This window comes from Herpailurus yagouaroundi, unplaced genomic scaffold (genome assembly GCF_014898765.1).
Source record: "Herpailurus yagouaroundi ecotype Mexico unplaced genomic scaffold, PumYag 219, whole genome shotgun sequence".
Classification (NCBI taxonomy): Eukaryota; Metazoa; Chordata; class Mammalia; order Carnivora; family Felidae; genus Herpailurus; species Herpailurus yagouaroundi.
In genome coordinates, this window is record NW_024412450.1 from 769,621 (window position 1) to 794,068 (window position 24,448).

Here is a 24,448-nt window from a genome sequence, read left to right on the forward strand (position 1 = left end):
TCATGGTTGATAATTTAATACTTAGTCATTTCAATTCCTAAGGGCTTGGTTCCTCCAAACTGACTGCTTCAACACTGCGGTAATTATACCTGCGCTAGGTAAAGACAACACGGCTATTCTTATGTCAGTGGTATGCCTGTCCTGGCATTCAGATCAGTGTGGAGTTTGGTCAAAAGTGAACCTGCAGGAAGGAAGCATGGAGGTGCTGGGGATTGAACCCAGGGCCTCGTGCATGCTAAGCACGCGCTCTACCACTGAGCTACACCCCCTCCTGGTGGAATCCTGTGGTGTCCACCATACTGGTGGCCCCTATTATCTGCAGGTGCACCAAGATTTAAGCTGACAACTCAGGACCCACTGCATACAACCCTGCTGTTTCAGACGCACTCGAGAGAGGACACATTGCATTCCAACCTGCAAAGCCCTTAACACAATTAGCCTCATAACTGTCCGACCCTCAGAGGACTGCGGGCAGCCGACTTCCTGAGTAAAAGTTCCTGTCCACCACCAAGGAGAGTTTCAGGATGGAACATTCTCTTGGTTCTTCAGTTTCCTTCCCTCCTATCTGCAGAGCTCTCAGAAGAAAAGTGGTGTGGGGGATGTACAAAAACAGTACCTGTATAGGATCAAGCGCTAAAAACAAACAAAACAAAACAGAACAGAACAAAAGAAAAGAAAAAAAGGACAAACCAGTAAGGTGAGGCCACTCAGAAAAGTGAGGTCCAGGTTGGGAGACAATGTGGAGTAAGTACTTCACAATATTGGTGTGAAATGAGGAGCAGAGTGTGTCTGTCACTTCTTCCCTAAATTGCTGTGCCAAACATCTGTGTCTAGGGAGGTGGGGTCCTCAGTCTGTCTAGACGCTGCATCTTGTTCTGAGAGCCGGAAGGACAGAAGACAGGAAAGACAGAAAGACAGGACTAGAAAACACACTCTGTGCACACAGAGCCTCTTTCGGAAGAAAATGCTCTCCAGGGGAACTGGAAGGAAGGAAAGAAATGAATTTGCTCTTTATAAGCTCCTTCTTACAGAACACACCAAAACTCAGAGTGAAGTTGTTCAAGCCCAGAGTGTAGGTGGGTCGTCACTTGAACTCAGGGCCACTTCCACCGAAGACACATGAGGATCCGTGTGGTTCCACACGTAGTAACGCACAAACCATTATAAAGAAAGCTTTCTCTTCTCTCTCTTTCTTACCAGTATAGACTCAGGGTTTCTTATTGTATCCATTAGATTACATTCCTTCATTGTTCATTTTCCATTTTAATACTCAGGGCTTCCAACATTTCTCTAGAGGCCCCGTGTCCTTTTGAGCCTACCGTCATCTTTTGAGCACTTTCTTACATTCTGGCACAGAGACATGGTCTAGGGTCCTCTTGTGATTCCCCTGCCCCAGCCCTGGGGTGACAGCAACTTCCTCCAGCAGCCTTGGCTCCTGCTAGTGGGGATCTGTATTAAGAAATTAAGATAGAGCCAAATTATGGAAAGAGCCCAAATGTCCATGGACTGATGAATGGATAAAGACACGCATAAAGATGATATGTATACATATAAATAAGTCAGAGAAAGACAAATATCATATGATTTCACCCGTGGAATTGAAGAAATTCAACAGACGAACATAGGGAAAGGGAAGGAAAAATAAGATAAAAACAGAGAAGGAGACAAACTATAAGACTCTTAAAGATAGAGAACAAACTGAGGGATGAGGGAGGGAGGTGGGTGGGGGATGGGCCAGATGGAGATGGGCATTGAGAAGGGCGCTGGTTGGGAACAGCACTGGGTGTTGTGTGTGAGTGATGAATTCTTGGGTTCTATTCCTGAAGCCAAGACTACACGGTATGTTAACTTACTTGAATTCAAATAAATAAATCTTCAAAAAAGAGAAATTAAGAGAGGAGACTAGCCCTCCTCGTTGTCACTAGGGCAGCACTGTTTCTGTGCTTCTGGGCTGGCAGACCTATGACCCGGCTCCTCATTGCCGTCTTCTCATGAAGCTTTGAGGGGCCCCAAGGTCAGGGCGGGCTGAGGAGCATGAGCGGGTCTCGGGAAGCACCATCACCTTCATCCTCACGCGGCTGCACAAGAGACGCCGTCTAGGCGGTTCCGAAATAAGGAGTCGTGTGTAAGGATGTCGGTGCTCAAAGCTTCGTGTCCTCAGGACGCCCAGCGGGTAGATGGCTGCGACGAAAATGCTTCTGAAAAAGGTGTGCCCACACCGGGGGTGTAGCTCAGTGGTAGAGCGCGTGCTTAGCATGCACGAGGCCCCGGGTTCAATCCCCGGCACCTCCATTCCCCAGGCTGCTACATCTCCTCGAGGAGGGATCTTTTGATCCTGGAGTGAAGAAAATCCAGGTTTCTGTCTGCAAGTCTCCATCCTCCTAGGAGGAGGATGCTATCTTGGCGACCTTCTAGCCACTTTGGAACACAAGGTAGAAATTCGTGCTCATTCACTCAAAGTCAGCCTTTTCATCCCCCACCCACCCTCGGCAACCAGCGCTGCATTCTCCAAGGTCTTCACTCCGCCATCACTAAGTTGGGAAAGTCAGAGTTCCAAAAGCAGGAAACCCTCTGACCGGAAAGGGCATCTGCTAAGACAGTGAAACCATACCCACCTAGTCTTTCCTGCACCTCGAACATCAGGAGCCAAGTCAACAGGGTTTTCCTGGATTTGAGGGAAAGTTTAAAATTAAAGGCCTAGAAAATCTGAAAAAGTCAACCTGCTTCGGGACCTTCAGAGGAAGGTTTCTGCTCTGCAACAAAGAACACGGGATTGCCCAGTGATGGAAGGTGGCCCGGCTGGCTGCCTAATCTGCTGGGCCCTGGTCAGGGACTGCGGCTGGCCCTGATGACATGTCGGGTGACAGACTGGGGGGAGGCCAGCCTAGGCCGCTCCTTCCCTGAAAGACCGAGAGAGAGAGATGTTCAAGGACACCGAAGGTAGCCACTCATGGCAAGCACTTGCTCCTATCCCTGCCCTGTTTGGATTCCAAAATAAGAGAAGGGGGCAGAGTGGGGGAAACATCCCCCACGCACTGGTCCTGAGCTCAGACTCCGCATAGCTGGCAGAGCACGGCCTCCTGGAAAGGCTGTAAGAGAAGACGGATGACAGGTGCCATGAGCACTTACAGGAGAATCAGAGAAGCCACTCACCTTCTCCCCCGATTTAGGGCAATTGCTTTTGCTTGTGGGGCGACTGGACCTTTCTCCACAATTTTTCAATCCACGGTCCTGATAACATAGTAACTTTGGTGAATCCATATGAATTCAATCATACAACCCAGTTTATAAAGTAAAATAGTCTTTATGCCTGACCTAAACCAGGAGAAAATATTGCATGGAGAGACTTGAATGCGAAGCAAGAGATTTGAGGGAAAGAGCAGCTAACTTAGTTTTGAAGTTATTTCTACACCCAAGGTAGGGATTGAACTTATGACCTGGGGATCAAGCAGCCCAGGCTGTACCGACTGAGCCAGGCAGGTGGCCCAAGAGCTTCTATCATTGATCACGAAAGAGGTGATTGGTTTGCTGTGCGCCAATTCAGTGTTTGTCGCAGATAATGAGCCACTCTCAGGAAACCAAACCACTGTATGAATCGAGAGGTGCTATGAAGGCTCTTCTTCAAGACTGTGGGAACCTTGTATCTCTTGCCCCGCCCCCCCGGGGCCCCGTAAATTCGGGCGACATTGGAGAGTCACGCAAAATCACCAGTTTTCTGTGTACTAACTCACATCGGCTCTAGCGGACATGTTCCACCCAAAGTAAACGCTCCTTTCCTGCAAGAAGGGCCCCCAAGCAATCCCATGCCTCCGGGTTGCACACAACATCCTCAACATCCAAGCCGCAGAAGACGTGCTGTCCACTCTTCCCGAGACCTGAGGCCCGCTGAGTCCACCCATCCCGCACACCCGGCGATTCAGCCAAACATAGGTCCTAAGATCACGTGCATTTATTGTTTCCTCCAAATGTCTTCATTAATTTTAATTCTGTACATATTATAAATGTGTAGTTATTCATAAGACAGAAGTGTTTTTATGCCACACTACAGTCTGTAAATGCTGTGGGTTTCTCAAATTTTATAAATAATCGAAGGAATACTAAAGAAAATTCTAAATGACTTATATGTTTGTATCTATTGCGGAGTTCTGAGAAGATAATTTCCTTACGACAATGATTCTTAAACTTTAGCAAGACCATGTTCTTGAAATCTACAGTATAAATGAATTGTATGAAAGACTTTGTTTTCTTCTGATGGGAGACGTCAGTTGCCGCTTACACATTCTTCCCGGAACATTCTTCCTGTGATTCTCACGTCTTCCTAATATCCTATCCCTGTCTCTCTCCCCTGTTCCTCTCATCTGTCAGGTCATTGTCTCCACCTTCATGGCAGAAGTTGGTCTCTGGCTCAGGTTCCTCCACTCCAGATGCTTGAATACACACACACACACACACACACACAATCATGAGAGTGCCATCAAAATCGGCTTGTCTCCCAGACTTTGTGATACGTCCCCCTTTCTAATAAAGAGCTTGTTACCAAAACTTGGTGATCCAAATGGGACCATCATACATCCTTGCACTGTGCCATGTTGCCTGATCTATTCTGATTGTGATTTCATTTAGAAATTAAAAAATAAAAATCTAAAGTGTAATTGGAAAAATCTCAAGAAGTGTGTGTGGGGGGATTCCAGTATGCTACTCAGAAACACCCTTTTTCATTCATTCCTACCTTGAATGTTATATGCGTGTGCATGTGGGGTGATGGCCAATCATAGGCACAGTGAAAAGACCCAGAAGAATCTCTATAGTATGTGTGTGTGTGCGCGTGTGTGTGTGTGTGTGTCACTGTGGTGTGCATGTTGTTATGAGAAACTACTTGGCATTAGGCCATCTTGGTTTCACTGGTGACATGGGGAAAATTGTTGAACATCGCTGGCCATTTGCACAATGAACTGAGCCTTTTAATTCTCCCTCCTGCCAAACAGTCTTGCAGCGAACCTACCATTACTGGTAGGGTTTTGTCCCTGTCTGGAATGTCTAACTTTTCAGGGCTCCAGGAAAAGAACAGTATGAAGCATTCTTAAATGAAGGATACGTTCACTACTGAGATTAGAATACTAAAAACGTTGACTAGAATTTAAAAAAAAAATAAGTTAAATCAATAACTTAAAAATAAAAATGGAAAGCAGATGACAACCAAGGTCATAAAGATTCAGATCTGAAAACCAATTTCATTCACTGACATCAATAACTTCCTTCTTGGTATTCCTTATTATGGATACTAAATCATTTTATTTTATTTTGCCATTATTCATTCGGCATTTCTAGGTCAATATCTTTGATGCAACATTTCGCTAATGTCTTGGCAATTACAGTTTTTAATAAAGTAGCATTTTATAAAAGTAGCCTGGATCACTAACGTTCTTATGTAAAATATTGAACATCTGCTCCCATAGCTTTTTAATTCAGTCTTCTTTTTTTTTAATTTTTTTAACATTTTATTTATTTTTGAGACAGGGAGAGACAGAGCATGAACAGGGGAGGGTCAGAGAGAGAGAGACACAGAATCCGAAACAGGCTCCAGGCTCTGAGCTGTCAGCACAGAGCCCGACGCGGGGCTCGAACTCACGGACTGCGAGATCATGACCTGAGCTGAAGTCGGCCGCTTAACCAACTGAGCCACCCAGACTCCCCTAAACTATAAATTTTTAAAATAGACCTAAACACTTAAATATAACAAGATACGAAAAAAACATAATTTCTCAGGTTTTCATATGCTTTTGGGTTAGTTGACAGGTTAACCCTAAAATATCATGTGCCACAATATGGTCCCACTACACGTGACTAGTGAAGTAAACCAAAATATATCACCTAAAATATGCCACTTTGACATAAAAATTACTTTGACCAGAAGGCAGTTAAGAAGCAGCAAACACAAGAAAATCTCTCTCTACCCTTCCCCTTCCTGCCTGAAGTCAGGATCTAAAGTCTCTGTTTACAGGAGACGGACATGTACCAGCCTGGAGAGGCACCAGACGAAGATGCAAACACACCTTTTCCCCGTTAGTTTCCTACCATGTCTTTACTTTCCGCCTTGCTGCCCCTATCGCCTAAAACTGTCTTCCTCAGTCCTGTTGGTCCTGTTGTTTCTCTGAAAATTTCCTGCTCTTTGTAGAAGATGCTAAGAAGTTCTAAGCTGATGTTTTTAGCTACTGTTTGTTGAGGTTCATCCCACACGATGTATACTTCACACGTTAATAAACTGTTTTTTCTCTTATTCATCTACCTTTTGGTTAGAGCCCCAGTTGAGAACCTCAGATGGGTAGAGGTGAAGTTTTTCTCCCCTGTACTAGTGTGTTTCCCTCTCTTTGTTCTATTCACTGAGCAGGCGGACAGCCCCCATTAGACCCACACACTGTTAGGTGAGCCAGGTCCTCTGGGTATGCACGTGGGGGTCAAAGCCATCAAAAGTTTCCCCAACATTTTTAAGTCCTTATTTCCACGTCTACACTCATTTCATGGGGAACCAGTAGCAACTAATGGAAGTCAGCAGAGACAGGTATGTCTCTGAACTTCTCGGATTATGAGGCAGTGTAGTTCAGCGGTCGAGTGCATTCCTGCCCTTCCCCTTCCGTCTCTTAAACCACACACGGACAGCCTTTCCTCACTTTCCTCTCATTGAATTAATTTACTCACTTTGCCCTGTTCATATCAGAGTTCGGTTCATACCCTGCATGGGTTGCCTTTGCTCCTGACCCATCTCAACACCACGGGCCTCACCGTTACTGATGATGTCTGTCTTCCCAAGGAATATTTGATTGAAGGAAACAAAAGAGAAGGATCTGGAACTGGGGACGACAGACTCACATCAAGCCTGAGGACTCGATTCCACTGGAAATATCTTGCAGAGGCATGAAAGAGAAAACAGAAAGAGAAAGAAAAAGTAACAGATGAGATTCTCAGTCAGTTATCTCTTAAAGGGCATTATTTTTTCAACTGTGCCTGGGTCAATGTACTAGCTGCAGGCCAAGGAGAAACAAACCTTCCCGGTGGCAGTCCCTTCCCCCTCCGTCCCCACCCTTCTGTCTTCAGCTAGAAATTATCCTGTACAGTCACCAGAAGGAGCAAGCAACGGGTCGTGACGCTTTCTAAACAAGTAAAGTGGGGTCCTCCACAGAAGAGAACTAATCACTCAGTGCTTCCAAAGGTGAGAAACGTGGGGGTGGGAGTCAGGGGGTTGGTGAATCCGCAGTGTTCTGGTGCAACCAAAATAGGTCTCTCCTCCTTACTGGATGCAGGAAAAGTACTGTTTTTGTCTGAAAACATTCTCATCCCTCCGCTCTTTGTACACAACTTAACAGACCATGTCCTCCTTCACCGGTTCCTGAGGTGAATTCTTCAGAGCTCTGACATAGGGAACTTAGGGATTTCATGCCGTCAGGTTCTCCTCTGCATCCCTCACTAACCGCCCACCCCCACTGTTTTTAACTCTCTAAATAAGGTCATGCCTGTTATACAGAAGTTCCGATCACATAGAGAGCACTGGAAAAACATGTAAAGGCTCTGGAGTCAGAATGAAGGTCGTCAATGGCATAGACAGGAAGCAAAATGGTCCCTTGGCCATTAGCCATAAGAGCAAAAGGACTGAGTCCCATCTCCTCTCCCTGACTCCTGCAACCACGAATCCCGATGAGAGAGAGACAGTGCTACGTACTGGTTCAGAGCACCTAGTATATCCTGGATGTCATTACCCCAGCTCCCAGAAAACTGTTGTCACCTATCCCGTACCATAACCAAGTACTTGGAAGGGCAGTCCACCATTCCAGTAGGCCAGCTGCTTCAGAGAGATGGCGAACTCCAGAACATTAGCCCACCGCCATACTCCATCTGCTCCTGAAATGGTTTCTTATCTCAGAAAGAATGCTGTGCAATCACAGGACACTCAGCAAATTCATGGATGGTGGTTTGGCCAGAGCATTGTGAGAGGTAAAGGCAAATCTCCACCCAGGGTCAGTTTCTATTCCGGTGACAACATACGCCGACCCTGTAGTGTGAACTTGGTCAGATGTAACGAACCCGACGCGAGGTGGGTAACTGGTTCCTCCGTGGAATGATAACATGTGAAGACTCAGGGTTTGTGATGTTGTGAGTTTGGTCACTCACAAGAGGCTCGAACCAGATCTATTTTGCTGAGCCCATAGTGACCTCCCAGCTCCTTGAACAAGGACAGTGGTGGCAAGGACAGGAGAAGCTTACAGACTTAGCAGAATGGGTCATCTTGTCCACCTGCCCATTCAGATTCCCCTCTGAGGACAGTGCTCTTTGGAGAGCATTCACTTGGGGAAGAAATGCCCTTAGACTTTGTACTTTTGGAAAAATCTAACCCTCGGCCTCCTCCCCAGACCTCTTTGTCACCACGTCCCCAATAATTTTCCCTCCAAGCCTCTCTGTAATCATCCAGCCAAACTGTGAGATGCTCTCAGTAATTACCGCGGACTATATATCACCTCTGTCCTTGCAGGCAGAGCCAGCAGGTGCCTGAGTGAAGCAATGCTCCCTGGGAAGATCCGCCTTCCCCACTGGCCATCAAGTACGCTGGAACCTGCTGGCTTTCGTGTGGTGCAGCAGAACCACCGGGAAGCCCGGCTGGTCTTTTCCCTTCTTCAGTTGTGGGAAACACCCCATGAGGCTGAAAACGTAGAGAAAATATCCCAAGTGTAAGAGCCAAGGGAACATAGCTGTTTTCTCTGCCTGTGGTCCGTGGTTGTCGACCCTGCTCAGATACTCTGCTTCTACTTGTGGTGAACTGATGCTGTCCATGCCCAGTGTTACGGCTGTGTGGACTAGAGAGACCTCCGTCATGACTGGAAGCCCCCCGGTCCCACTGTAACTTGGTGACTTGTGCTCGAGAATCCAAGCTCTCCTGGACCCAGTAGCAAGCTACAAACTATTTTATTAAAGAGGATAACAATTTTCAGAGGATGCCATAGTCTTTCCTCTAAATCCCAAAGGTGGGTCCTGTGACTCACTTGTAGAAAAATGCATAAACTCCAAATACCATCTGCGTCTTCCACAGACACTCTGAATGCTTTGCTGGGTCACAGAGGTCAGCTGTCACTGTGGCCTTCATACAGCCTGGAGCTGCTACAGACTTCCTTTGTTCTGGGCTTCACACAAAATAGGTAGCTTTTCTAGACACAGAGAGGGGGCTGGTAGTTGCCAGAAGCAGGGGTGGGGGGCGAAATGAGTGAAAGGTGTGATTCCCATTCATAAAATAAATAGGTCCTAGGGATGTAAGGCACAGCACGGTGACTATGGTTGGTAATACCTTACTGCATATTTGAAAGTTGCTAAGAGGTTACATCCTCTCATCATAAGGAAAAAAAAATTTTTTTTGTAACAGTATACAACATGAGCAACTGTGCTGGTCATTTTACAAAGCATACAGATACCCATCATGCTGTACATCTGAAACTGATAGAATGTCATATGCCAATTATACCTCAATTTAAAAACAACTGGTTTAAAAAAAAAAAACAAATCTGGTAGCTTTTCAAGTACAAATGACTCTGTATTGTCTCCGAAATTTAAGGAGGCTCACTGGACATTTTACTTCTTTTCTAGTGGGACGAGCCAGAAGCAATAGCTTGTTGGTCACCCCTGAAGGGTTATGTCAACATGGTCGATAGGTCACAGAGATGACAGGCTCCTGAACTCTTGTGGGCTGTGCTTTCACACTGCAGCTTGCACATATTAACCAAGGAGTCTACACTGGCGGCTGCTTGTAATCAAAGACTCAAAACCAGGTCCAATAAGCATGTTATTATCAACATAACGGACCAGCGCGATATCCTGCACAATGGAGAGGTGAGCGGTGTCCCGGGACTCGATCGTTAAAGGCTAGGCATGCCCTGTGCTCCTAGGCGAGACTGGAAATATCTCACCGGCCCTACCCGTCGGAGGCGAACCATGCCTGATGGCTGTGTTACTCTGCCAGGGCTGCCGAAGCAAAACACGAGAGATTCAGTGGCTTCCACAACAGAAATTCATTTCCTCACAGTTCTGGAGGCTACATGTCCAACGTCAGGGTGTCAGCATGTTTGGTGTCTTCTGACGCCTCTCTCCTGGAAGCAGCCCTCTCACCACGTCCTCACGTCTCTCCTCGGTGTGCGTGCTGTCTGCGTCCTTGTCTCCTCTTCTCGGAAGGACACGGTCCTTACCTGAGTCATACCGGATTAGCCCGCACTCATATGACCTATCTTACCTTAATTATCTCTAAGTACAGTCACAGTCTGAGGTTGCGACTCAGTGGGTTGGGGCTTCAACACAGAATTTTGGACAGACAGAAGTCAGCGCGGAGCAGTGGTCAGTTTCCGACGCGAAGAGTGAAATATTTTCTGCGGCAGTAGGTGCACACGAAGTACGAGCGGCCGCGACATTTGCTCCAGGAGGGAAATCCTACCGGAGGTGGAAGCGACCACTTCATTCGGCTCACGATACTATGCTGCCATTTCTCACCATGACTCTGCTCTCTGCACAGGCCAGACAGGCAGCGGGACGGCCAAGTGCTAAGAATCACCTCCCTCTGCATCTTTCAAGTCCTTGCCGGTGGTTCTTGTATTTGGAATTCTTCCAGGACCGCAGTATCCTTCGCAAATATTATTTCCGCAAGTGGAGAGAACTCTGATGGCTCCCGACTGGCGTTTCCTAACTTAACATCTCACATGTCCGGAACCCGACCCAGATCTCCTCGAACCGAGAGGAGGCTGGCCCCACTTGACCAGGGAACTTGGCACACAGCTAAAAATGTACACGGTAAGTATTACTTTTCTAGTCTTCCCCAAAGGAAGTCCACTCACCGAGGCAATTGTAAGAATGTTTGCAGATGACTGAACACGATTCTGAGCTGACATTAGGTATTGGAACACATTAAAATGTCGCTGTGGTCTATGGTTGGGGGGGGGCTTATACAGGTCATGTGAACAGTAGAATCAGGTCTCTTTTACTGCAGGCCTATTTGGATCCCTGAGTCTGCCCCTTAGCTATTTCCAGACCCAGGATGCCTTGCTGCAGTAGACACAGCCACTCCTGTATCCCATCATCACAACTGGGTCCGGGAGCCATTGCAATTGTAGCGTCCATCTGTCCCTCCGGGCCTGCAGAGAGTAGCCCCTGCAGACACTTTTACGAAGGATGCTGTTTTCTCCTCACCAACACATTCCTCAAGGACGCAGAGAAGAGAGTCCTCTAGACCAGGAGTTGGCAAACTTTGTGTAGATGGCCAAAAGGTAGGTATTGTAGAATTTGCAGGTCACATGGCAAAATCAAGGCTATAGATACTTATATAACGACTTTTAAGCATGACGTTAAAGTAGAGTAATATTTGAGTACAGTTATTACTACTACCAACAAAGAATGGAATTATCTTTGGGGGTGACATTCTGTTGAACTGGAGTTCCAAGTGGGTGTTCCTGATCGCAGAAATTTCTCAGCGTTCTTGGAGATAATGAAACAACGGAAAGAAGAGAAAAATGAGAGACAAGATGTGTTTCCTTCGGTTTCGTTTATTCTCTGAGTGGTGCCTGGGACACTTCACAGGACACAGAGGAGGGGGGAGGCCTCCAGGGCTTCCCTCATCCCCACCCCCTCCTGTCCCCTCCTCACTGACCACCCCGCCGGGACAAAGATATTGGGCAACTGGACAGTCGCACTTAAGGAATCCAAAAACACCCAAAGACACCCAAAAAACTTGAAAGCAGTCCAAGTACTGGCGAAAAAAAAAGACAAGAAAACACTCCTAATAAGGAGCCGAAATAGCTCAGCTGGGAGAGCGTTAGACTGAAGATCTAAAGGTCCCTGGTTCGATCCCGGGTTTCGGCAGGTGCAGTTTTGGTTCCCGTGAATGAGCCACGTGGGTGTGTTCCAGTAACACGTCACACGTGGACGCGGGGATCCGAATTTCTTACACGTGCCACGTGTCACCAAGCGCTGTTCTCCTTTTACCTTTCCGCCTCTTACGACAGTAGCAGGTGCTCGCTGGGGTCGCACCTGCACGCGGTGCGCGTTGTCCACTGCGTGAGCCGGGCTGGGGAGCCCTCCCTTCGCTCCCCTCTGCTGCCCTCGACTAGGTTCTCATCCCCTCCGTTCCCCTCCCCTCCGCTCCCTCCGCTCCCTCCTCTCTGCTCCCAACCGCTCTCCTCCCCTTCCCTCCCTTCTCCCTCCGCTCCCCTCGGCTCCCCTCCCCTCCTTACATCATCACAGTGACAGCGACACGTCGTCCGCACTTTGTCAGGGTCCCGCGTCCCTCTTCCTTCCTGTGACCAAGGTTCGCACAGCTGGGAACAACAAAAGTGGGCTGCGATCGCGACCCTGTTCCTGAGTGACAGCACAGCCTCTGTGCAATCGGCCCTTTTCAGTGGCTCAGTCATCTGCATGAACACCTCGTTCACGGGAACCAAAACAGCACCTGCCGAAACCCAGGCTCGAACCAGGAACCTTCAGATCTTCAGCCTAACGCTCTCCCAGCTGAGCTATTCCGGCTCCTTAAGAGAGGCCTTTCCCCCCGCGCCCCCCCCCCCCATACTTAGACTGTTGAACTGTCGGTTTTTTGGGGGGTGTTTTTAGATTCCTTAAGTGCGACTGTGCAGTTGCCCAATATCTTTGTCCACCCAGAAAGACTCGGAGTCTGCGGTCTTCCTCCGTGCACGGTGCTCGGACTCTTGGCAGGGTGGTCGGTGAGGAGGGAACAGGAGGAGGGGAGCCCCAGCCCGGCTCACGCAGTGGACAACGCGTACCGCGTGCAGGTGCGACCCCAGCGAGCACCTGCTACTGTCGTAAGAGGCGGAAAGGTAAAAGGAGAACAGCGCTTGGTGACACGTGGCACGTGTAAGAAATTCGGATCCCCGCGTCCACGTGTGACGTGTTACTGGAACACACCCACGTGGCTCATTCACGGGAACCAAAACTGCACCTGCCGAAACCCGGGATCGAACCAGGGACCTTTAGATCTTCAGTCTAACGCTCTCCCAGCTGAGCTATTTCGGCTCCTTATTAGGAGTGTTTTCTTGTCTTTTTTTTTCGCCAGTACTTGGACTGCTTTCAAGTTTTTTGGGTGTCTTTGGGTGTTTTTGGATTCCTTAAGTGCAACTGTCCAGTTGCCCAATATCTTTGTCCCGGCGGGGTGGTCAGTGAGGAGGGGACAGGAGGGGCGTGGAGGACGAGGAGGAGGACGGAGAGGACAAGCCGGCTCCCACCTCCCCGCGCTCCTCACTTGGTGACAGCCCCTGCTCACAGACTGCCGGGTCGGAGGGGAAGGTCTGCCCTGGGGTGGAGGCCCCGCTTCTGGCTTCCTCCCGCCTCGCCCCCGCCCTGCCGGGCTCCGTGCCTGGGTGCCTGGAGGTCCCCGCCTCCCCCACGTGCCTGATCCCGGGGCCTCTCCACGCACCGGGTCCCCGCAGCCCCGCCGAGCGCAGGTCAGGTGGCCGCGGTCGGGATCCCAGGAGCAGAGCAGGGATCCGCGGCCTGCGGGACGCCTGGTGCGCAGGCACGCGGGGGGCCTGGGGAATGGGCGCCCACTCCCCCGAGGGGCTGAGACACCCCCGGGGCAGAGGCAGAGGGACAGGGAGAGGGTGTGAGGCCCCGATGCGGCGTCGCGGGCCTGGTCCCCTGATAAAACGGGCGCACTGGGACCCGCGCCCCCCCACCCCGCGGCCTCCCCTCCAGGGTCCCCGTGCTGCGGGAGGACATCCACGCGGAGCCCCTCCCGGCCCCTGCCCCAGTCCCTTGCTGACCTTCAGCGCTGAGCTGACCGCAGGCCCCTGCCCCAGTCCCTGCTGACCCTCAGCGGTGAGCTGACCAGCACAAGGCAGCAGGAAGACCGACCAGCCCATGTGCGGGTTCAGGTGGTCCGGGTGGCTCTGAGTGGGTCAAAGGCCGAGGGGACGCAAGCCCAGAAAGGGGTGAGGCCCGCCCTGGACACCTGCTGGGCAAAACCCTATTGGTGAGAGACCCAGGCTGGCCGGCAGCGGGGCCCCGTGGCTTAGCTGGTCAAAGCGCCTGTCTAGTAAACAGGAGATCCTGGGTTCGAGTCCCAGCGGGGCCTGGAGTGTCTGTGGGTTTGCCCCTTCCGCTGAGGGGTGCTGGCCCTTTCCCTTACACTGCGATTTCTGCAGCTTTTTTTTTTTCATCCAGGGCTCCCCCCCCCCCCCCCCCCCCAACTTCCCGACCGTCTCCCCGCAGCCCCAGACTTTGGACAAGGAGAATCCCAAGACTTTGGAAACAAAATGGAACAGACTTCAGAAACAGCCACACAACGCAGGAGTGTAAGAAAGCAAAGAGCTGTGCGACGATCTTAGCCTGCTACTCCGTTTTCTCGGGTGCCTTTTCGTGAATGCAAGCACCATGCAGTGTATTCCAATCCTGATTTCGTATAAAGAGCTGTGCACGGATTAGCCGAAGTCCGGGGAGGGAATAATACAGACTGCGGGCATGAATCTTAATGTGGTGGTGGCCAGTGCCCTTGAGGTCATAATTCAACTGTGCTATAATTATAACATATTTATAGTCTACTATATAACTATGTTATAATTATATTTATAGTCTATTATATAACTATGTCATAATTAAAACTATAACTGTATTATAATTCAACCCCTGGGGACCCTGGGGTGGCCGTGGAGGTGGGTGTACTGAGTCCAAGACGTGTGTGAAAGCGTACTGTGAGTGTCGACTGAATGTCGGGCCCGGTGCAAGGAGACAATGGACAGGAAGCCCATCCTCGCTGCCAGCCTGGCCCTGAGCGTCTCTTCTCCACCTGCTGCACTCCAGCCATCAGAATTGCCCCCAACCTCGGCGGGCGTCAAATCAGGGCTCATATCTGCTGTGCTCTAACAGAAATCCAGAATCTCTTCTGCTGTGCAGAGGCCGCGCCTTCGTGCTTTTGAGATAAGAGTCTGGAGTATAATATGTGGTCATCCCAGGGGCAATAGTTTGTGGCTTTCTCCCCGACATGGATTCTTCCTCTTGACTGTACCCATCGTTCAGAAAATAAATAGATAAATAAATAAATACAGTTTTTTAAGGAGAGGGAAAATACCATTAAAAGTGGTAATAAAATATAAACTTTTTTCCTTTCTTCCTTCTCTCTCCACCTGTCAATGTATTTTTCGTTTGCTTTCTTAATGTCATTCTAATTAAGTAGAATTAACATTGTGAATTATCAGCATGAATTTTGTTGTTCAACTTTTTTCCCTACATCAGTTAACAAAATATAAGTTTTAAGTTGTCATTATTATGGAGTTTCGAGATGGCCAGGGTGGATCTCGGGGTTACTGGAGTCTCTGTATTAGGATCAACAAAAGGCTGCACCTGCCGAAACCCGGGGTCGAACCAGGGACCTTTAGATCTTCAGTCTAACGCTCTCCCAGCTGAGCTATTTCGGCTGCCTAGAGGAGGGTTTCCTGATAATTGGTTTTGCAATACTTAGATTGTCTTCTACTTCCAATTTAGGAGATTTCAGATTCTTCAAGTGTTGCAAACTAATCGTCCAATACATGTACCTATCCAGAAATCTGGGGGATCTTTTGTCTTCCGCCTGTATTAATATTGCATCCAATTCCTGGCAGGTGGGAAGGTGGGTGCAGGAGGAAGACAGAAAAGAGGCGTAGGGTTTCCTCCGAAAGCCTTTCTGCTCTTCTGCAACTTGGCTAATCCAGACACATCTCAGAAAATTAAGGAAACCAAAGAAAACATTTCGTGAGGTCCCTTACATAGGAGAAAGTCTTTGTGACCCTGGGTCAGACAAATATTTTGTAGATACAGCAGCAAAAGCATAAAAGTTTGATAAATTTAACCTCATCAAAAAACTTTAAATCCTGCTCTGTGCAAAACTGTTTAAGAGAACAGCAAGGCCAGTCACAGACTGGGAGACAACCTTTGCAAACCACGTTTGCACCTTTATATCTTATAAAGGATTTGTATCTAGAATGTGTAAAGCGCTGTAAACAGCCAACAAAAAGAAAGCACGATTCTAAAACAGACAAAATATTTAAGCAGATGCTTCTCCAAAGAAGCGATAGGGATTGCAAATAAACAAAAGGTGTTCCACATCGGTCATTAAGCAAAACATGAATTAAAACCATAATGATATACCCTTGCACTTAGGACTTGCTAAAATTTAAAAATGCCAGGCATACCGAATGTTTGCAAGAATGCGGAGGCAATGAAACTCTCGTATCCTGTTAGTGGCAAAGGAAAAAGCATTACTTTGAGACACTTCGTCAGTTTCTTAAAAAGTCGAAGATATACCTTCCCCGTGATGCAGCCACTCACATCCTAAGTACGTATCCAAAAGAAAAAAATAAACCTATTATGTCCATGCAAATTCTGGGACACGAGTATTCATATGCTTGTAAGAGCCAATAATGGGAGAGAACCCAAATGCCTTTCCATGGGTGAACTGATAAACAAATTGTGGTCTATTCATACCATGGAATATTCCTCGGCATAAAGTGGAATAAACTATCGATATGTACAACATGGATGGATCTCAAAATAATTATGACGAGTGAAAGAAAATCAAAAAAGTAGATATGTGATTCAATTTGTGTAAACCTTTAGAAGCGAACTAATGTACAGTGACAGGATTAGGTGACCGGTTTCTTGGGGTTGGAGAGGCAGGCAGGAGTATGACAGAAGGTGAACCCATAAACGTTTTCTTCCTCTCTGTCTCCCCTTCCCAGCCTCCCTCTCTCCTCCTCCCTCCTCCCTCCCTCCCTCTTTCTTTCTCTTTTCTATGCTTGCCAGAGAGCCGTGGGGTTAAGACCATTTCTCAAGATGCGGAATGGAGAGAAGCAGCAGGATTGGAAATAAGTGATAATGATTTTCATTTTGCACGTAGGGTGTCAGAGTGCTTCCTTGATCTTCCAGAGCAGGAAATCCCGGTCTTGAAAATGGCTGGTGAGAAAGGTCAGGTTCCATGTAGAGGGTGAGGGAGGAGAGTGAGTACAGACCCTTGAAGAGGTGGGTGGGTGCAGACAAGATGGTCAGTGAAGATTAGGTACAATGATCTATGGTGGAGGAAAAAAACGTGGAGAAAAAGAGAATGAAGTCAAGTGAACCTTCCAACTGGAGACTTTCTGTGGTAGCGGTTCTCAAAAACAAAACAAAATACAGGCGTTAGGACGGTAAGATCTTAGAGAAGACTGACCCTGACAGGGAAGAACTTAGGAGCAGGAATAGTATCAATTTGGATTTAGAATGTACTATTTCTGAGTATAGACAAAAAAAAAAAATTCCGATTTAGAAATACAATTAGTGGAGTTAACAGAATGCATTTTCTGGCGTGCGCGCGCATGCACACACACACACACACACACACACACACACACACACACAGCCTTGCCCAAGAATACAGAAAATAGCTGTATTTCCTAATATATCACAAAACAAGCAGCTCTCACCTGGGGGTGTAGCTCAGTGGTAGAGCGCATGCTTTGCATGTATGAGGTCCTGGGTTCGATGCCCAGCACCTCCAGGGGCGCCTCCCTTTTTCCTATCCCCAGTCACCAACCAAATCTGCTTTTCTGCCTTTTGTTACTTTTTTTTTTTCTGCTCACATGAAAAGTAAACATGATTGGCGCAACATCAGAAGGAAGAAAGGGGGGGTAAAGAGACTTGTTCAACAACCCCGAATGCGCCAACATAACCAGCTTTGTCACACAGAGTATCATTTTACAAAAGGAGGTAAGAAAGAGGAAGAGAGGGGGAGAGAAGGGGAGAGAGTGGGGGGTGAGGAAGAGGAGAGGGAGAGGGAGAGAGAGAGGAACCCAATTTCGTTAGCCTGAACAGCTAATCCTAAAGACCGAGGCATGGGAAAAATTAGGGTGACGCGAGCAGGATTCCAACTGTCTCTGGAAAAGTACTTTGGCCGGCAAGCCAAAGCCTTGGACAAACCACTATTGGTGAAACTTCATCACATACCAGGAATAGAACACATGAATCCCAACAAGGACTTTTGTTTGTTTCTTCAGTAAGAGCCTAAAAAATGACTCTTACTGAAAATCCCCACTCAACCTGCATTCATTTTGGAGACAAGGTAATGTTCTTCCTCTGCAGCAGAGAATGCTTCGCTTTCCGATAAATCCAGGGAATGGAGAGCTCTCGTCTTCTAAGAAGTCAACCACGCCCTTGTGTCCTTTCCGTCTTCCCATCCCACTGCGTCTAAAGAAGGTGGAGGAGCCCTAGGTGTGCTGTGGAGGCAGGAGACCCTCCCTGTCAATAAACCGGCCCTGTGGACAGTATTCCTACTCAAAGAGTGTCCGTTGGGGACTGGTGGAACTGATGGCCTAAGTGACCTACACGTTCTGTGATTGCTTCTCTCAAAGTGGCCACTCCGGGAAGCCGCCCTGCAAGGCGTCCACGAAGGATCACCGTGCTATGAGGGAGCCCAAGCTAGAACCGTGAAGAGAGAAGGGAACAGAAAACCGCACAGGGTGGTGCCCCCTGGCACCTGTGAGGCCAGCCTTGCTACCAGCTCCGTGAAGAGCAGAGAATACCCCAGCTAGCTATAGGAGCAGAGGAAGGCCCAGCCAAAATTGCTGACCCAGGGAATTGTGAGCAAATGTGATAGATGTCTGTTTAAAGTCACTCGATTTTGAGGAGTTTGATACACAGCATTGTATAACTAAAATCGTCCCAGACTGGCAACGATAGGCAAAGAAGACATCACCACCTTATCCGGAAGCTGATAGCAGGAGTGGGACTTTTACTGGTGTTCTCAGGAAAATGTAAGGCCATGATGAGAAGTATAAATGTTTTACAGATGAGATCAGTCTAGGAGCAATCTCATTTTTTCCCACAAATACCAATAAGTTCTTTACTAGTCTTTTAAAAATGTTTTAAGTTTATTTATTTAGAGACGGGGCAGAGGGAGAGAGAGAGAGAGAGAGAGAGAGGATTCCAAGCAGGCCCTGTGCTATCAGTGGAGAACTCAACTTGGGACTTGACTCTGAGACCCTGATCATGGCTTGAGCCGAAATCAAGAGTCGATGCTCAACCCACTGAGCCACCCAGGTGCCCAGGTGCCCCCTTTATCTTCTGGTCTTAATGGACAACTTTAAGTCCTTACTCTACCCACTCTTAACCGGCACTCTCCTCCCAGACACATGAATGTCCGAAATTCAGGGTCAGAGATGTCTAGAGAATTCCAGACTCCGCTTGTAATGTGTTTAAGAGACACCCTCAAGGGGCTATCCTGTAGATACTTGAAATATGCCTATCCAAACTCAAACTATTCGTTTCCCCCTTACTGCTGCACATACGCGCCCAAAGCAAAAGCAAATCAACAAACCAGTCACAACAAGGACAAAAAGAACAGAACTGTCTCCCCTCCTCCTAGAGTTACTATTTTGTGCAGAAGGCGTCACTATCTGCACAATTCAAGCTGCAGGGCTCCCTAGGTGTAAGTATTTGCTCTAGGAAGAGCCCGAGCCCTGTGGCTGGACCTCGTTCCTCGTTCCAGATTTCTCCCTTGCCTTTCATCCTTAAATTCTCGTTCAACTCGTCTGCATCCTCGAAGGAACCTCGGAAGTTGCGTGCCTAGATGAGGACAGGGTAGAAGTCGCTGGATTGTACACGTCAGGGCTGTAGCGTGCTCTCGCCCCCTCAGCGCCCTGCTTCTCAGAAGCCAGCTGAGCCCTCAGGCGGTGACAAGAGGAGGGACACGCTGGCGGTCGTTAGGCGGCGCCCTTTCCGTACAGAAGCTGGAAATGAGGCAGAGCAAACAGGAAACGACTCCTCCCGAGGCCGTAACTCCGACCCTCATTGAGAGGCTGAGACCCCAGTGAGCAGCAGACGTCGTTACAGCAGGTGCAGCCTGAACTCGCCGAGCTGGGCGCGTCTACTTTCTCCGACGGAAATACAACGTGAGCCGCGGATGCGGTTTTCACTTTACAGGCGATGCCGCCCCCCGCGGCTGGGGGTGTAGCTCAGTGGTAGAGCGCGTGCTTCGCCTGGGCGAGGCCCCGGGTTCGACCCCCGGCTCCTCCACCCGTGCTTTTCCCTCCACTGTTACGTCGTTCCCGCCGCGTGGGATTTGGTGCCGCCCGGGACGCGGGCGTTCTCGAAGAAACGCGGGAGGAGAAGGCACGGCCGCAGCCACATCCACGGGGACGTCTGCCGCGGGTCTCACCCGGCAGAACCCCTGAAGAGCAGGGCAGGAAAGGGAAAGAATGCATCTGTGACGTTTCCTAGGTTTGAGGAGCACCATGCGGTCCAAGGCGCGGGGGCCGGGCTCCTCTGCTTCCCCCCCCCCCCCCGCGCCCAGGGTGCCCCCCACCGCGCCCCCGCTTCCGGGGACGCCAGGACCGCGGCGGTGCGAACCCCGCCAGACTCCCGCGGGGTGGGCAGTGGGCGCCTACCAGCCCTGCGGGAGTTTAAGCCGTAATTTGGGAGCCGGGGCGAGACGGTAAGGGACAGGCCCTGGGGTTGGCGGCTCGGTTATTGTATATTTTATTCCGAATCGGCGCGACTCTCGCAAGTGTACCCAGAACACACCCTCGAAGACCCCAAGTAACCCCACCACCCCCTCAACCAAAACGCCTCCTGGAGCTAAGTCTCGGGGACCCGGACATTTTGTTCTTAAATCTTTAGGTGGATTAACACCTCTCGGAGCACCACACCCAGAGTCCCGCGGAGACGGGGCCGCCGGGGTCTTGGTGGGATGGGGCGGGTGTACCAAGGTCCTGTGTTCACACAGACCAACACTTGTTACAGAGACGGCGCGGACGGCGCAACCGGGAGCATCTCTGCGAGGCGCCCGTTTCCCGCGCGAGCCCCGTGGGTGAGCGCACCAGCCTTCGCCTGCTCCTTTTGTGTTTTCGACCGGGGCGTCGACAGACCTGAAAGACGGTGCCTAAATCCCCTCCTTTGGAAAAACTAAAAGCACGTTCCTCATCGCTCCTCCAGGATCACAAGAGGGAGCAGGGACCCATCCCCGCCCGCCCTCCCCCCCCCCCCCCCGCTGGGTTTCCTCCTGGGCTCGCGCCGCAGACGGACCCTGTACCAGCGAGGCCACAGAACTTCCTGCCAGGGCCATCGCTGGGCTGTGGTCATCCAGGCGTGTTGGCGACACGCTGCTGGTGGGATTACCTGAGCAAAGGCTGAGCGAGCGAGCGTCCCTTGTGATTCTTCCTCCTGACTCCCGACTGGGCTCAGGAACCAGCAGGGGAAACCGCTGGGACCACCTTCCTCCATTTTGCCACGCGCGGGTTCTCCAGCACGATCCTGCTCCTGCTCTTTATGGCCTTGGCCTCGCTGTGATTGGTGTGGAGCCCTGGAACTGCCTCAGGGAAGCTCTTGGGCAGCTGCTAAATAAAAGTCAAGACAGACAATAAGTCCCCCTCGGGCCATGTAATTCACGAGGGCATCCCTATTCGGGATACACTTTTTCCAGGGGGAGGGAGTAGCTGACCCCAGAACCTAGAAGCCGCAGACCCGGACATGCATGGCCCACCTCAACTCAGGTGGCCTCAGGTTGGCCCAAACGTGCGGCTCCTCCTCGGGGCAGTCTGGCTGTATCACAGATTTCCCGCATCAGTACCCCAGGGCCTTTGCACCGCCAAAGCTTCTCGCTGTCACCCGGGCAGGAAATGCTACAAGAAGGGCACAAAAGGGCAGAACCCGAATCATTGCCTCAGGGAACTTAGACCCAGATGGAAAGAGGGTACAGATCCCACATAAAAACCAGTATGTGTATGCTGTCACATCGGGTCAGAACCCGGGCCTGGGCCTCACCTTCCGGAGACCCACAGCGAGGCACCTGGGAGGCGCTCTGGACGCAGAGCAAGGACCTCTTCTCGGCAGGTTCACAGTCACAACAGTCCCCCACCCCCCCACCGCGGGGGTTGTGGACAAATATTCCAACCTCGATCACCGCAGCGGCTTCCCTGCTGTTGTTGGAAGGGATCCCGGATGGTCGGTTCTCCTGTCACTTTCCATCGGGCTCTCTTGTCCCCGTGCGGAAACTGTACCTTCCTGACTCTCTCCATTAACTGTGTGTGGCTCTCCGGTTCACCCCTGCACTCCTCTGCCCCGAATCGCCCGGCGAGGCTCCGTCGTCGCTGGGAAGTGGTCGGAGCGCGCGCCCAGAGGGAGACGACCTTGAGGAGGAAGGCGGTGAATAACCCCGTCGCCCCGAGGTGACCTGTGGATCGGAGACAAGATGTTGGAGCAGGACTCAGCGGCTGCCGACCCCCTGGGGACCGTGCGGGGGGGGGGGGGGGGGGGGGGGGGGAGGGGCCCCCCCCCCGGGCCCCCGGCCGGCCCGGGGGCCCGCCGCCCCCCCCCCCCCACGGGCGGCGGGTGTAGGGAGGCGTCCATAGGATCGAAGCGCCTCCCCAGACCTCTTTGTCCACCGCGAAGGTTCCAGAACCGCCAGCCGGGAAAGCGCGGCCGCGGGAGCTGAAGGGAGCGGAGCTGCCCGAGGAGGCGGCACCGGGGCGAGCGCGGAAAGGAGGAGGGGGCGGCGGCGCAGGACTCGGAGAGGAAAAAAGGGGCAGAGGGGCCGTGGGGTGGGTCTCTGCGCCCGCATCTCCACCAGAGCGCAGGCTGCGGTGCGGGGGTGGGGGGGGGGGGGGGGGGGGCGCCTCGTCTCTGTTCCCACCCGCAGGTCCCCGTCCTCCTGCGAAAAGTGGGCTCAACCCCGGGTGCCCCACGGGAACGCGTAGCCCCCTTTGCCCCGGCTGTCAGGGCTCTGGGGGCGGCTCGCTACCTCTGGGGGTAACGTTCCCGCTGCGGGTTCAGGGCGCCTCCGAGGCACCCGAGGCGCCCTCCCCTGGACGCAAGCCTAAACACCCGTCACAGGAACGAGCTGGGGTCCCAGCGCCCGAGGCTGCTGACCGGCCGACCTTTTGTTGCCCAATCAAGATTCTGGGGGGTGGGCGGGGGTGCAGGGGCGAGTGGGGACCGGACGACCGGCAGGACAGGTGTCTCCTGGGCCAGCAGTGTGTCCACTGAGGCAAGCACAGCTGAGGGAAACGGGTGGGGGGGGGGGGGGCTGGGATAGTTTCTCCAAAGGCCTCCTTGTCTTTCTTCTTCCCACTTCTTAGTAATAATTACGAATAAATCTTAGTAATAACGAAAGCGGTCCCGTGCTCTCCCTTCGGGTGGATTCTGTACTGTGCGAAGCAGTCTGGTCGGGAGATTAAGGGACAACTAAAGTGCGCACTTTGCGGAGACGCAAAAGTACCGGGCCGAGCTACCCGGCTCCGAACGCTTGGAGGTGCCGGGGATCGAACCCGGGGCCTCGTGCATGCTAAGCACGCGCTCTCCCGCTGAGCTACACCCCCTCGAGGGCAAGGGTTTCGGGAATGGCCACTGCACCGTCTGGATCGGTTGGCAGGTCCTTCCACCTCCGAAATCTTGGGACTGAATCCTGCCTCGCAGCTGCGCCCGGGGAGAAACGCGTCCGGAACCGAAGGCCCCCACCTTCCTCCCGAGGCGGCCTGCTGAACCTTCAGATCCCCCTTCTCAGAAAACGTCCTTCTCTGCCCACGAAGCCACCAGACAGACAAAAGGTAGCGCGGGGACACAAGGACGCGCCCCGTGGGCACCCTGGAGACGATCGGCTCCGGTATGGACTTGGGACAAGAGGGAATTCATTCACAGCACGCGACCCGCCACACGCGACAAGGGTGTGTGTTGGCCACGTTCAGCACCGGCTTTGGAGACGCGACGGCGCCTCTGTTCGGGCGCCGCGGTGGCTCTGGTTTTGAGGACAACACACGAGAGGACACGGCCCTGCCCCGACCGCGTCCGCTGCACAAGCTTTCTGCGCACCGAGGGGAGCCTGGGGACGCTGGGAGCAAACTGCGACACAAACGCGCCCTCTGTGACCCCTCCCGAAGCCCGCGCGTCCCCGACTGTCCTCAGTCCCCGAGGCGCGGAGTCGTCACTTCCCACCTTTACGCAAAATTCGGTGCAAATGTTAACGCAGATGCGAGTTTTGGAGAAAATCCTAAACCTTCTGGCCGGAGAGGGGACGGGGAGGAGCGGACAGGTGCCCGCAGAGGTCACGTTGTTACTGCCCTGGAGAGGCCCAGGGCTTCGACCTGGACCGAGCTGAGGAGCGGACCCTCGGAGGGCTGGAGCAGGGCGAGCGCAGGGGAGATGATGGAGGAGAGAAGAGGCCGCGAAGAGGAGGAGGAGGAAGAGGGGGAGGAGGAGGAGGGGGGGGAGGAGGGGGGGGGGGGGGGGGGAGGAGAAGGGGGGAAGACTGAGGAGGGGTGGTTGGGGGATAGGCCTGGGGGTGGGGGGAGACCGGGAGCATGTGTAGGTAGAAAATGACCCAGGCCCGGTCCCGCCACGCGGTCTCCAGGCCCCGAGGAGGGAGGTTCGGAGAAGGGAAGCCCCTTCGGCTGGTTTTGCCGAAGGTCCTGGGACCCTGAGAGTG

General features: G+C 51.4%; 10 non-coding genes across 10 annotated transcripts; 5 read left to right on the forward strand and 5 right to left on the reverse strand.

The window, feature by feature from the left end:
* Nucleotides 1-197: 197 nt before the first annotated feature.
* On the reverse strand, nt 198-269 carry TRNAA-AGC (transfer RNA alanine (anticodon AGC)). Its single transcript has one exon. It is a non-coding gene; the product is annotated as a tRNA-Ala (tRNA).
* A 1,951-nt stretch (nt 270-2,220) lies between these two features.
* TRNAA-AGC (transfer RNA alanine (anticodon AGC)) lies at nt 2,221-2,292 on the forward strand. Its single transcript has one exon. It is a non-coding gene; the product is annotated as a tRNA-Ala (tRNA).
* Nucleotides 2,293-11,807: 9,515 nt separating this feature from the next.
* Nucleotides 11,808-11,880, forward strand: TRNAF-GAA (transfer RNA phenylalanine (anticodon GAA)). Its single transcript has one exon. It is a non-coding gene; the product is annotated as a tRNA-Phe (tRNA).
* Nucleotides 11,881-12,467: 587 nt separating this feature from the next.
* Nucleotides 12,468-12,540, reverse strand: TRNAF-GAA (transfer RNA phenylalanine (anticodon GAA)). Its single transcript has one exon. It is a non-coding gene; the product is annotated as a tRNA-Phe (tRNA).
* A 431-nt stretch (nt 12,541-12,971) lies between these two features.
* Nucleotides 12,972-13,044, reverse strand: TRNAF-GAA (transfer RNA phenylalanine (anticodon GAA)). The gene has a single exon. It is a non-coding gene; the product is annotated as a tRNA-Phe (tRNA).
* A 983-nt stretch (nt 13,045-14,027) lies between these two features.
* Nucleotides 14,028-14,101, forward strand: TRNAT-AGU (transfer RNA threonine (anticodon AGU)). Its single transcript has one exon. It is a non-coding gene; the product is annotated as a tRNA-Thr (tRNA).
* A 1,266-nt stretch (nt 14,102-15,367) lies between these two features.
* On the reverse strand, nt 15,368-15,440 carry TRNAF-GAA (transfer RNA phenylalanine (anticodon GAA)). The gene has a single exon. It is a non-coding gene; the product is annotated as a tRNA-Phe (tRNA).
* Nucleotides 15,441-17,461: 2,021 nt separating this feature from the next.
* Nucleotides 17,462-17,533, forward strand: TRNAA-UGC (transfer RNA alanine (anticodon UGC)). The gene has a single exon. It is a non-coding gene; the product is annotated as a tRNA-Ala (tRNA).
* Nucleotides 17,534-19,974: 2,441 nt separating this feature from the next.
* TRNAA-CGC (transfer RNA alanine (anticodon CGC)) lies at nt 19,975-20,046 on the forward strand. Its single transcript has one exon. It is a non-coding gene; the product is annotated as a tRNA-Ala (tRNA).
* A 3,227-nt stretch (nt 20,047-23,273) lies between these two features.
* TRNAA-AGC (transfer RNA alanine (anticodon AGC)) lies at nt 23,274-23,345 on the reverse strand. Its single transcript has one exon. It is a non-coding gene; the product is annotated as a tRNA-Ala (tRNA).
* Nucleotides 23,346-24,448: the final 1,103 nt, after the last annotated feature.